Source organism: Herpailurus yagouaroundi, unplaced genomic scaffold, assembly GCF_014898765.1.
Source record: "Herpailurus yagouaroundi ecotype Mexico unplaced genomic scaffold, PumYag 140, whole genome shotgun sequence".
Classification (NCBI taxonomy): domain Eukaryota; kingdom Metazoa; phylum Chordata; class Mammalia; order Carnivora; family Felidae; genus Herpailurus; species Herpailurus yagouaroundi.
The window spans coordinates 84,943,976-84,954,835 of NW_024412395.1; positions in this window are offsets into that span (position 1 = coordinate 84,943,976).

Here is a 10,860-nt window from a genome sequence, read left to right on the forward strand (position 1 = left end):
CAGAACGGGGGCTCCTGGGTGGCCCAGTTGGCTGAGCATCTGATTATTGATTTCGGCTCAGGTCATGATCTCGCCGTTCATGGGTTTGAGTCCCGTGTTGGGCTCCATGCTTGCAGCACAGAGCTTGCTTGGGATTCTCTCTCTCTCTCTCTCTCTCTCTCTCTCTCTCTCCCTCATTTGTGCTCTCTCTCTCTCAAAAGAAATAAATAAACTTGAAAAAAAGAAGACCATAGCAATCCTAGCTCTACTATATTATAAATATAAACAAATACATTGGGTAAAATAGCCATCAATTACATGTGCAAGAAGCCCTATGTATTTAACGTTAACAGTATAAAATATTAAATGATACTGTCTTAAGTTCTACATGCAACCATCCTTTAAGAAACTACCACTTGTGTAGTTTTAGTTTAGTAGCAAAGATGAATGAGGCATACTTACACTAAAAATTATTCATTATTTATCTGACATTCAAATTTAACTGAATGTCTTGTATTTTCATTTGCTACGTCTGGCAATGTAAGCCAGAAAGGTCAGGCATTTATTTGTTTATAAGTTTTTTATTTTTTATTTTCTTAAAATGTTTATTTATTTTTGAGGGGGGGGTACACAAATGGGGAGGGGGAAGAGAGAGAGGGAGACACAGAATCCAAAGAAGGCTACAGGCTCTGAGCTGTCAGCACAGAGCCCCACGTGGGGCTCGAACTCACGAACCGTGAGATCATGACCTGAGCCGAAGCCGGACGCTTAACCAACTGAGCCACCCGGGTGTCCCTGTTTATAAGTTTTTTAAAAGTTTATTTATTTATTTTGAGAGAGGGGGAGAGAGAGAGAGTGAGAGAGACAGAGAGAGAGAGAGAGACAGAGAAAGTGCATACATGTGTATGCATGAGCAGGGGAGGGGTAGAGAGAGGGAGAGAGAGAATCCCCCAGTTGAGCAGGGCTCAGACTCATGAACAATGAGATCATAACCTGAGCCGAAACCAAGAGTTGGAAGCTTAACTGACTGAGCTACCCAGGCGCCCCAATAAGTTTTTCATTTTAATTCCAGTATAGTCAACATACAGTGTTATACTAGTTTCAGGAGTACAGTATAGTCATTCAACAATTCTACCCATTACTCAGCGCTTACCATAAGAAGTGTAGTCTTTAATGTTTATTTATTTACTTTTTTGAGGCAGAACATGAGTGGGGGAGGGGCAGAGAGACAGAGAGACACAGCATCTGAAACAGACTCCAGGCTCCGAGCTGTCAGCACAGAGCCCCACATGAGGCTTGAACTCACGAACCGTGAGATCACGACATGAGCCGAAGTTGGACCCTTAGCCACCTGAGCCACCCAGGTGCCCCGACAAGTGTGCTCTTTAATTCTCTTCACTCTATTTCACCCATGTTCCCACCGAACTCCCCTCTGGTAACCACCAGTTTGTTCTCTATAGTTACGAGTCTGTTTCTTGGTTTGTATCTCTTACCTTGCTCATTTGTTTTTCTTCTTAAATGCCACATATAATTGCAATCATATGGTATTTGTCTTTCTCTGACTGATTTATTTTGCTTAGCATTATACCCTCTAGCTCCGTCCATGTTGTTGCAACTGGCAAGGTTTCATTCTTTTTTTATGGCTGATTAGTATTCCATTGTATGTACACACACCACCTATTTAAAAAAATTTTTTTTTAACATTTATTCATTTTTGAAAGGCAGAGAGACAGAGCGTGAATGGAGGAGGGGCAGAGAGAGAGGGAGACACAGAAACCGAAGCAGGCTCCAGGCTCTGAGCTGTCAGCACAGAGCCCGACGCGGGGCTCGAACTCACGGACCGCAAGATCATGACCTGAGCTGAAGTCGGACGCCCAACTGACTGAGCCTCCCAGGCGCCCCCACCACATCTTCTTTATTCATTTATCTATTGACAGATGCTTGGGCTGCTTCCATAGTTTGGCTATTGTAAATAATGTGCAATAAATATACAGATGCATATATCTGTTTGAATTAGTGTTTTTGTATTTTGGGGGTAAATACCTAGTAGTGTGATTGCTGAATTGTAGAGAAGTTCTGTTTTTAACTTTTTGAGGAAACTCCATGCTGTCTTCCACAGTGGCTGCACCAGTTTACATTCCCACCAATAGTGCACGAGGTTTCCTTTTCCTCCGCATCCTCATGAACACTTATTGTTCCTTGTATTTTTCATTTTAGCCATTCTGACAAGTGTGAGGTGATATCTCACTGTGGTTTTGATTTGAATTTCCCTGATGATGAGTGATGCTGAGCATCTTTTCATGGGTCTTTTGGCCATGTGTATGTCTTCTTTGAAGGTATGTCTGTTCATGTCTTCTACCCATTTTTTATTGGATTATTTGTTGAGTGTTGAGTTGGGTCAGTTCTTTGTGTATTTTGAATACTAACCCTTTATTGGATATGTAATTTGCAAATATCTTCTCCCATTCGGTAGGGTGCTGTTTAGGTTGGTTGGTTATTTTTTTTTTGCTGTACAGAAGCTTTTTATTTCGAGGTAGTCCAAGCGGTTTATTTTTGCTATTATTTCCCTTGCCTGAGGAGACATATGTAGAAAGAAGTTTTTATGGCCAACGTTAGAGAATTTTCTGCCTGTGCTCTCTTCTAAGATGTTTATTGTTTCAGGTCTCACATTTAATATATTCTGAGTTTATTTTTGTGTATGGTGTAAGAAAGTGGTCCAGTTTTATTCTTTTGCATTTAGCTATCCAGTTTTCCCAACACCATTTGTTGAAGAGACTTTTTCCCATTGCATAGTCTTGCCTTTGTCAAAGACTAATTGACCGTATAATTGCAAGTTTGTTCCTGGGTCTTCTGTTCTGCTCTATTGATCTATAGGTCTATTTTTGTGCCATATCCTGTTTTGATTACAACAGCTTTGTTATATAACCTGAAGTCTGGAATTGTGATACCTTGAGTTTTATTTTTCTCTTTCAGCATTGCTTTGGCTATTTGGGGTCCTTTGTGGTTTCATACAAATTTTAGGTTAGTTTGTCCTAGTTCTGTGAAAAATGGTTTTGGTATTTTAATAGGGAGTGCATTAAATCTGTAGATTGCTCTGGGTAGTGTAGACATGTAACAATATTTATTCTTCCAACCCATGACATGGAACGTCTTTGCATTTCTTTGTGTCATCTTCAATTACTTTTATCAATGTTTTCTAGCTTTCAGAGCACAGGTTGTTTACCTCTTTGCTTAAGCTTATTCCTAGGTATTTTAATATTTTTGGTGCAACTATAGCTGGGATTGTTTTCTTAATTTCTCTTTCTGCTGCTTCATCGTTAGTGTTTAGAGATGCAACATATTTCTGCACATTGATCTTGTATCCTATGACTTTATCGAATTTGTATGTCAGTTCTATTTTTTGGTGGAGTCTTTAGGGTTTTCCTCATACAGTATCATGTTATCTGCAAACAGTGAAAGTTTTACTCCCTCCTTACCAATTTGGATGTCTTTTATTTCTTTTTCTTGTCTGGTTACTGTGGCCCAGCACTTACAGACCTATACTGAATAAGAGTGGTGAGAGTGGACATCTTGGTCTTGTTTCTGACCTTCGGGGAGAGGCTCTCAGTGGTTCCCCATTGAGTATGATGTTGGCTGTGGGCTTTTCATATAAGGCTTTTATTATGTTGAGGTACATTCCCTCTAACTCTATTTTGTTAAGGGTTTTTATCATGAGTGGATGTTGTACTTTGTCAAGTGCTTTTTCTGCACCTATTGAAATGATAATATGGTTTTTATCCTTTCTCTTATTGATGTGATGTATCACATTTATTGATTTGTGAATACTGAACCACCCTTGCATCCCAGCAATAAATCTCACTTAATTGTGGTGAATGGTTTTTCAAAGTATTGTTGGATTTGGTTTGCTAGTATTTTGTTGAAAACTTTTGCATCTCTGTTCATCAGTGATACTGGCCTGTAGTTCTCTCTCTCTCTCTTTTTTTTATGGTGCCTTTATCTGGTTTTGCTATCAGGGTAATGTTGGCCTTCATAGAGGAAGTTTTCCTTCCTCTTCTGTGTTTTGGAATAGTTTGAGAAAAATAAGTATTAACTCTTCTTTAAATGTTTGGTAGAATTTTCCTGAAAAGCTGTTTGGTCTTGGACTTTGTTTGTTGGGAGTTCTTTAATTACTAATTTAATTTCATTGCTGGTAATTGATCTGTTCAAATTCTCTATTTCTTCCTGCTTCAGTTTGGGTAAGTTACATGTATCTAGGAATTTATCCATTTCTAGATTTTATCCAATTTATCCATTGGTTGTCCAATTTGTTGGCATATAATTTTTCATAATATTCTCTTACAATTGCTTGTATTTCTGTGATGTTGGTTGTTATTCCTCCTCTTTCATTAGTGATTTTGTTTATTTGAGTCTTTCCTCTTTTTTTTTTTTTTTTTTTGAAGTGGTCAGGCCTTTATATCCCTCCCTAAACCAGTTCAGTGTGGATCACCCATGGAATGGTGTGATCTTAGGCATACCTGGGAGTGGTATTACTCTCTGACATTGAAGCAATCCCTAAAGGGGCTGACATCTGAGAGTGTCTGCTGATACAAGTCCCATCAGCTAGGGCAACAAACCTTTTTTGAGGGACATTCTGGGCATCATAGCTCCATGTTAATTATACTATCTTTTTGCTATTTTTTTTAAGGTAAGCTCTGTGCTCAACATGAGGCTTGAACTCATGACCCCGAGATCAAGAGTCACATGCTCTACCAACTGAGCCACTCAGGTGTCCCTATTTTTGTTGTTTTTAATGTTTCCCTATAGTAACCAGAGATAATAAAAAATCATTTAATTAACTTTAGTACAACAATTAAAGTGAAGATTATTTTTTTCAAAACCAGTCTCTGCAATATTCAAATACTGCATACAAAAGTAAATGTGTAAGAATGGTCATTGTTCTTTTGTTTCATTATTGTCTATTTATTAATAAGGACTGGGGGGGCCATACATATGAGTTTTTCTAAGACATTTTTGGCTTACATGTCCTCTTTTGGCTTAAATATTAATAACACCCGTTTCACTCTCAAAAGTTCCTCGGTTTGGAAAAGAAATTCTTTTGTTGTCCTTATTAGGATCCTCTTAGTGCTTCTCATGGCCAATGGGCATTATTTTCAACTTCTGTACAGTGAGAAACGATATTGTTGAGCTTTATAACCCCATAGAGGGACCCACTCTCTTTTTTTAGTTTCAGTTTAAGAAAAGTTCTTATAAGGCGAGGATCTTCCCTCTCCTTTACTTTTTAATTTTTTTTAATGTTTATTTATTATTGAGAAACAGAGACAGAGCACAAGCAGGGGAGGGGCAGAGAGAAGGGGAGACACAGAATCCGAAGCAGGCTCCAGGCTCTGAGCTGTCAGCACAGAGCCGGACGTGGGGCTCAAACTCACAAACCACGAGATCATGACCTGAGCCGAAGTCAGACGCTTAACCGACTGAGCCACCCAGGCGCCCCTCCCCACTCCTTTTCAACATCATACTGGATTCTAGCTAATGAAATAACACAAGAAAAGGAAATAAAAGGTATACAGATAGGAAAGGAAGAAGTAAAATCGTGTTTCTTCACAGGTGATATCATCTGTGTAGAAAATACAAAAGCATCAACAACAGCAAAAGTCCTGGAACTGACTAGCAATTATAGCAAAGTTGCAGGACACAAGGTTAATATACAAAAGTTAACTGCTTTCTTATATACCAACAATGAACAAGTGGAATTTGAAATTAAAAACACAATACCATTATATTAGAAGTCCCAAAAGTAAAATACTTAGGTATAAATCTAGCAAAATATGCAAGATCTATATGAAGAAAACTACAAGACTCTGATGAACAAAATAAAAGATATTTCATGTTTATGGATAAGAAGATTTAATATTGTCAAGATGTCAGTTCTTTCCAACTTGATCTATAGATTTAATGCAATCCCAATCAAAACCTCAGCAGGTTATTTTGTGGATATTGACAAAGGTACAATCCATGAAAGAAATAATTGATAAGCTGGACTTCATTAAAATTAAAAATTTATGCTCTGCAAAAAACAATGTCAAGAGAATAAAAAGACAAGCCATAGATGGGAGAAAATATTTGCAAAAGACACATTTGAGAAAGGACTGTTATACCAAATATACAAAGAACTCTTAAAGCTCAACAATAAAAGGGGTACCTTGGTGGTTCGGTTGGCTAAGTGTCCAACTCTTGGTTTTGGCTCAGATCATGATCTCATGGTTCATGAGTGTAAGCCCTGCTTTGGGCTCTGCGCTGATGGCATGGAGCTTGCTTGGGATTCTTTGTCTCCCTCTCTTTCTGCCCCTCCTCCTCTCTCTCTCAAAAATAAATAAATAAACATTAAAAAAAGCTCAACAGTAGAAAAAACAACTGTATTCAAAAATGGGCCAATGACATGAACAAATATCTTGCCAAAGAACATACACAGATAGAAATAAGTGTATGAAAAGATGCTCCATGCCGTATGTCATCGGGGAAATGCAAATTAAACCAACAATGATACCATTATATATCTATTAGAATGGCCAAAAATCTACAACACTGATAGCACCAAATGCTGGCAAGGATGTGGGACAACGGAAGTTCTTATATATTGAGATGGGAATGCAAAACGGAACAGTCACTTTGGAAGACAGTTTAGTGGTTTCATAGAAAACTGATCATATTCTTACCATATGATCAGCAAGCGTTCTTCTTGGTATTTGCTCAAAGGAATTGAAAACTTACGTTCACACCAAAGCCTGCACACAGGTGTTTATTCATAATTGCTGAACAAATGATAAATAAATAACAAATAAATAAATAAATTGATAAATAAATAAGGCACACAGCTTTATTCATAATTGCCAGAACTTCAAAGCAACCATGATGTACTTCAATAGGAAAATGACTAAATCAGCAGTGGTGCTTCCAGACAATGGAATACTATACAACACTAAAAATACATGAGCTATCAAACTATGAACAAATGTGAAGGAACTGTAAAATTACTACTGAGTGAAAGAAGCCAGTCTGAAAAGGCTACATAATTCCAAATATATGTCATTCTGGACAAGGCAAAAATATGGAGACATAAAAAGTTTAGTAGTTGTCCAGAGCTGGGGGAAGAAGGGTAAATATGCAAAGCGTAGAGGATATTTAGGGCAGTGAAAATACTATGTATGATACCATGATGACGGATCTATGTCATACATTTGTCCGCATCCATAGAATGTACAGCAACCAAGAGTGATAGTTATGCAAACTATGGGCTTTTGGTGATAATGTGTCAGTACAGGTTCATCAGTTGTAATGAATGTACAGCTGGTAGGGGATGTGATAACAGAGGAGGCAGGGAGTATACGGGAAATTGCTGTACCTTGCCTTCAACTTTGCTGCAAACCTTAAACTGTTCTAAAAAAAAGTCTTAAGGGGCGCCTGGGTGGCGCAGTTGGTTAAGCGTCCAACTTCAGCCAGGTCACGATCTCGCGGTCTGTGAATTCGAGCCCCGCGTCAGGCTCTGGGCTGATGGCTCAGAGCCTGGGGCCTGTTTCCGATTCTGTGTCTCCCTCTCTCTCTGCCCCTCCCCCGTTCATGCTCTGTCTCTCTCTGTCCCAAAAATAAATAAATGTTGAAAAAAAATTAAAAAAAAAAAAGTCTTAAGAAAATTTCAAGTAAGGACTTGATTGGCCATAGTGAGTCAGTCAAATGTGCCTGGAAGATCAAAGAGTGTGAGTGGTTCATCTTAGGTCAGGTACCTGATTCTAAGTGAACAAACTATGGCTGGATTTGGAGAGGAACTCGGGGAGCAAGACAATGGATTATAGACCTAATCTTGGGGACCTATTTCTTAGAACATTTTCAGAAATGGGGAGATACCTGAGTAGGGGAGGTTCCCCAAGAAGGGTCCACTACAAATTAATTTAACACAATGTGTGGTGCTACTTGTTACTTGAACAAAATCTATCACTCAAATTTCAGATGTTACCCCTTCATGAACATATTTTAGGATTTGGATGGTTATGCTCACCTTATCTTCCCTGGTCATGATTTTAAATTATTATTTTTTAAAGTTTATTTATTTCTGAGAGAGAAACAGGGCATGAGCTGGAGAGAGGCAGAGAAAGAGGGAGACACAGAATCTTGAAGCAGGCTCCAGGTTCCAGGCTCCGGCTCTCAGCACAGAGCCCCACGCAAGGCTTGACTCACAAATGGTGAGATCATGACCTGAGCGGGAAGTTGGTCGCTTAAGAGACTGAGCCGCCCAGGCACCCCGTATACTGTTCGTGATTTTAAAGTCTTTGAAAATATCCTCTCTCATTATTTATCTTGCCAGATGGTATGGTTCTTATCTTTTTAGGTGTTTTCATCTGGCAGCAGCTTGGTCATTTAAAATGCCTTTTCGGGGCGCCTGGGTGGCGCAGTCGGTTGAGCGTCCGACTTCAGCCAGGTCACGATCTCGCGGTCCGGGAGTTCGAGCCCCGCGTCAGGCTCTGGGCTGATGGCTCAGAGCCTGGAGCCTGTTTCCGATTCTGTGTCTCCCTCTCTCTCTGCCCCTCCCCCATTCATGCTCTGTCTCTCTCTGTCCCAAAAATGAATAAACGTTGAAAAAAATTAAAAAAAAAATGCCTTTTCCTGGATCATGTTTAATTTCTTTATAGGACTTGTATGTCATACTTTGGTGTGTCATATTTTCTATTTGATTATCAGTATTGTTTTGCTGTCATTTTTAGATAAAGTTGTTTTATTCAGGAGGCAGTCAATTCCACAGTCTGTTTCCCACATTGGAGTTGAAAGGGTGTGTGTGTGTGTGTGTGCACGTGTGTGTGTGTTATTGCCAGCTGCAATTTGGATAATAAACCATGGGTGCAGTGATGTTTGAAGGTGGGATGTATAGCTATTTAGATATATAAATAGGTTACTCATTTCAAAACTTACTTGTTGATAATAAAATTCCTTTACTAGTTTTTTGGCCATGTCACACAGCCTCAGAAAATTTGTTTATAGTTTATCTCAGTTCACCCAAACATTTTATTACATGGAAAAACTTACTGTGTTCTTCAGGATAGGGCATTTTAGCATGCAATATACCCCTCAGATAATTTATCAGAATAGCAAGTAAAAAGTCTTAAAACTTGTCTCTGGAGAATCCTCAAGTTTCTCTTTTCCTTCTGGAGAAGTGACTTTCTGTGTCGATCATTTGTTCTCTGTCCCTCAGCCACGTCTGTATCCACGATATGAATAGTCTAATCCCATGACAAGCTAACAGAGATAATCTAGCTGGCTCAGCTTTAATTTATGTGCTGCAGTATAGGAAATGACAAAAGGTGAGCGAAAGCGTATTATATGATCTAAGGAGCTCTATAAATGTTAGCTGTTCTTTTTGCCTTAGAAGAACAGAATAAAAATATATAATGACTACTGATCAAGGTTTAAGCTTTCATAGTTATGTCTTTAGAAATCTCAACACGTTAATATGTTGGCAAAATATAATATTAATACTTAATAGGGTAGATTAATAAATGTTGCTAATTATACTGTTGATCAGATTAAACTAAATCTAATGGGTGATGGCGTGGTTAATTTAAAATATAGAAAAAATTAAATTCTCTAGTAAGTGAGATTCTTGGCCCTCTCTTATGGAGTGGTACTTCAATGTAAGAAACAAGTATCTGCACCATAATTGGTTTTGTTTTGGAATTATACAAATAATTGTATAGAATGGCTGCATTCAGAATTCTCTAGTAAGGAGTTAGGAACATAATTCTGAACAGTTCTGTGTCTGGATCAATATGTCGGTGGTTTTAAACAGACAAAATACAATTTTAAATTGTATTTATAGCCAAGTGCCATGATTTAAAAATATTATAGATCCTTTCAAGAGACAGTTTCAGGTATTTTGTTTTGGGGCAGTGGTCAAGTAGATTTTGCTTCTTTAGAGTCAGGGAAACATGGCTCCTGACCCAACTCTGCTTCTTAGTGGTCACATGACCATGGACATTTCTTCACTTCCCGAAGTCGCAGTTCCCTCCTCAGTCAAACTGGGGGCAATAATAGTAGCTCCTTGGGCACCTGGGTGGGTCAGTCAGTCAAGTGACTGACTCTTGATTTCGGCTGGAGTCATGGTCTCATGGTTTGAGGCCTCATCGGGCTCTGCACCGACGTCGTGGAACCCATTTGGGATTCTCTCTCTCTCTGCCTCTCGCTCTATGTCCGACCCCTGTTTCTCTCAAAATAAATATATAAACTTTAAAAAATGTTAAAAAAAAAGTAGTTCCTTCTTAGAATTGCCTGAAATTAAATGAGGTGTCTAGATAAAGGGCTTAACTCAGTATCTGGCACACAGTAGGTGCCGTATAAACAATTCCTCTTCTCCCTCCTCCTTCTCCTTGTTATTGTTTTGTTTTTATTATTTCTTGTGTTCTTTTCTGTTTCTCACCGAATTTGGGACTATCTAAAATAGGATTTAAGAAGCTACAGTTGTCGAATTCTGAAGATACACTGAAGGTAGTACAAGAAAACTCACTAGATGAGAAAATTATCCCTTGGAAATATCTGAGACACAAAAGACTAGAGAGGTAGGAGAACAATAGCTATTGTATTTGGACGGATTCCCTCCGAGGTTGCATGGGGCCTCCCCCACAGTACTTTTCGTTCATGTTGGACAACTTCCAGTGCTGCGACGCGCAGCTCCTTTATGCAGCCAGACTATGGGACTGGGTGTAGAGGGACTGGTCCTATTGGGACCGAGACTTCAGAGCTACAACTTTCTTTGTGTTTACAAAGCAATGCCATATGGGAGATCGGAAATGGATTACACTGTAGACTGACCAGGATTTTTGCAAGTCAATTTTTTTTTTT